The sequence below is a fragment of the Pteropus vampyrus genome, unplaced genomic scaffold, assembly GCF_000151845.1.
Source record: "Pteropus vampyrus isolate Shadow unplaced genomic scaffold, Pvam_2.0 Scaffold256, whole genome shotgun sequence".
In the NCBI taxonomy this organism is placed as follows: domain Eukaryota; kingdom Metazoa; phylum Chordata; class Mammalia; order Chiroptera; family Pteropodidae; genus Pteropus; species Pteropus vampyrus.
The window spans coordinates 1435097-1437987 of record NW_011889037.1 but is presented as its reverse complement, the minus strand read 5'-3'; the positions used below and the strand labels follow the sequence as shown (position 1 = coordinate 1437987).

Here is a 2891-nt window from a genome sequence, read left to right as displayed (position 1 = left end):
CTGTGTCCTGCAGACCCTTCTGGAATGTGCCACTCAGAGAGCTCATTCTTGAAGCCTCCAGCCCCGGGGGTCCAGTGTGCAGCCTCCACCCCGGTGAGGTACGAGCTCTGTGGGGGCCTGGGAAGGGTGATGCCGACCCCGGCACTGTGTCCATGGGGCCTCGGCCTGCCTGCCAGGCACCCATGTCCTGTGGCAGGGGCAGCCACTGCCCTCTGCACCCACAGGGCAGGTTGATCACAGTGGCTCCAACTCCACCTGTTTAGGGGTGTCCTGTCACTCTTGCAGGAGAGGGGAGCCTAGGGAAGCCCAGGGCAGGCTCCCCCTGCTCAGGACCCCTTGCTCCTCACCCCATCAGTGCACTGGGTGCCTGGAGGCAGAGAAGCACGCTGTCAGGAGCAGCTGGGCCTCGGAGCGGCCTCCGACCAGCTCCGACCACCGGCCGCGTCCCCCGAGGGGCAGGGCCCACACTCGGCTCTTGGAAGGAAGGGCGAGGCCCCATGTCCAGGACACAGGCCCGCTGCAGTGGGTGGGCCGGGAGCACCAGCAGGGAGAGACAGCCCCAGGCAGCGTCCTGCCCCCCACCCCCCAACCCAGGTGGTTCACACCCAACACCTGCCAGCACTCACACTCACAGGCCTGCCCCCCAACTCCATCCCCAACTGCCCCCTCCCCACAGCCCAGGCTCCACCTCAGGGGCCTAGAGCCCGAAGATGCCTCTCTGGCCCACAGATGGAGACAGGCGCACGGCGCGGCTGGCTAAGAGGTGGCAGTTTATTGAGGCGGCTCAGCCGCGGTGCAGACGGGCGGTCAGCCCAGGTGGGGGCAGGCAGGTGCAAGCTGTCTTGGGTCCATGCAGGCCAGGTAGCATCGTCAACCTGCAAGACAGTACGCTCCATCACCTCGCGGCCAGGGGAGTGGAAGCTCGGGTGACCGGTGGGAGGGGGACCCCAGGGCCGGCAGGGCGCGAGGGGCCGGCGCTGGCTCCAGGCCCGGCTCCTGCGACGTGGGAGCCGCGGCGGGTCCAGGACGCAGGGCCGTCAGAGCGCCGTCCTGCTCCCCGGGGCCCGGGCCGGGCAGTGAGTCAAGCCCAGCCTCGTCCCCTCTCGCTCGCCAGGCTGGGACCTGCCCGGGGAATCTTGGGGACCTCGGACGACAGGTCTGCATTCCGCAGATGGGAAAGCAGGTCCTGAGAGGGGAGTGGCTCCCTTGGGCACAGCGGTCAGCGTGGACTCCCCGGGCCTGGCCAGCCCCACCGGCCTCGCTGCCGCCCCTCGCGCCCGCCCCTGCCCCGTGCTCCGGCCCTGCCCAGCCCGCCCAGCCTCCCACGGGCCTGTGGACGCCTCCGCAGGCCTGGGGGCTCAGCTGAACACCCCGCCTTCGGGCACCCCTCCTGCAGCCCCCAGTCACGTGGCCCCTCATTGTCCCAGGGCCGGGGCTGCACGCGGGCGGCTCTGGATCGCGCGGCCACTGCTGTCTTCTCTGTGCCTTTCCGTGCTCTGGACGTTGGTTTGCGGTGACCGTGCGTCATTTCTGCACAAACAATAGATGTACTTTTGAAAGAAAAAACCGAAGGCTCTAAAAACGTCCAGCACCACGTACCGTCTCCCTGGCTGCCCGCGGGTCCCTCTGCCCCAGCCAGGGCTACAGGGCCAGCGGCAAACACGAGGACCCCCAAGGAGACTGCACCTCTCCAGGTGCCTCTCGTCCGACCATTCCCTCACCTGCTGGGGAAGCCACTGTGGCCGCACGCCTGGAGGGGTCACCGAGCCCGAGGGGACAGAGCAGGCCCAAGGGACAGTGATGCTGCGCGTCGGTGGGAAGCTAGAGCACATCCCCCCACGCCCCAGCCAGGGCTGCACTCGAGAGCCCGCCTGCCTCTGGGGCCCCTCTCCTGGCCCCAGCCCACGTGGCCAGTGTCCCCTGGATCCAGACGGGTGGACGCTAGTGGATGTGGGTGCGGCTGCGGCCAGGGCCGGAGCCGGGGAAGGGGAGTCCAGGCTCTTCCCGAACCGGCCGGGGAGCTGAGCAGGGCCGTAGGGACCACCCACCAGAGGGCCGTGTGCCTGGGAGACCGGCGCTCGGCTCTCGGGGTGACGGGGCTGGGGCGTGGCTGCTTCCGGGGGCCCCCGCCCTCCCACTGGCCAGTGGCCCCTGCACACCTTCTCCGCTTGCTGGAGGCACCATTCCCCCAACAGGGTCCCACCTCTACACCCTGTTTCTGTTTCCGCCCCGCACGGTCCATCCTCAGAGGACCCCTCCCGTGGCCACCTCCGACGCAGACCCTCCCGCCCTACAGGCCCAGAACGGAGCCTCAGCCAGGGCGCATGGCTGCCAGGAGCGATGTGTCTGCCCAGCTCCCCTCCTGCGGGCACCAACGCGGAGTCAGGCAGCCTGGTGGACCCCGGTGCCCCTGCGTTCCCAGCCACGTGTCCCTGGCAGCCACTAACCCCCGATGTGCCCAGCTCTTTAAAACGGGCAGGCGTTCATGTGTGACAACCATGTCCCCGAGCATGCCTGTGCCACACGCTGGCCTGGACACCACAGACGTCCCGCTGGATAAAGCCGGCCGGCGGACGGTCAGTGAGCCCTCACGAAGACGCTGTCCAGTGGCTCCGGGCAGCCAGTGCTGTGGCAGTCCAGCATCAGGGCCCGCTGAGTGACCGGGTCCGCTCAGGGTCCCCAGCGACGGCCGGGGGCGCACACGCACCGCGCAGGCCTGGGCCCCACGCACCGGGGTCCTGAGGGGGACGCCGCCCATCCCTCGCTTCACTGCCACTGTCCCTCAGACGCGTCATCGTCTCGTCCGCCTGCCACTCTGCCGGGGGCGCTGGCCACCGTCCCTGGATCCTGGGAAAGCAGCTGCCAGGGACCCGCAAGCCCAGACGCGCCCC

At 69.5% G+C, this 2891-nt stretch overlaps 1 long non-coding RNA gene across 1 annotated transcript in view; it reads right to left on the bottom strand.

Moving 5' to 3' along the window:
• Positions 1–750: 750 nt before the first annotated feature.
• The window catches only part of LOC111729324, a 9014-nt gene continuing 6873 nt past the window's right edge, over positions 751–2891 (bottom strand). Inside the window, exon 2 of the long non-coding RNA XR_002776184.1 lies at positions 751–875. This is a non-coding gene — a long non-coding RNA (uncharacterized LOC111729324). The remainder of the gene's footprint in view (positions 876–2891) is intronic.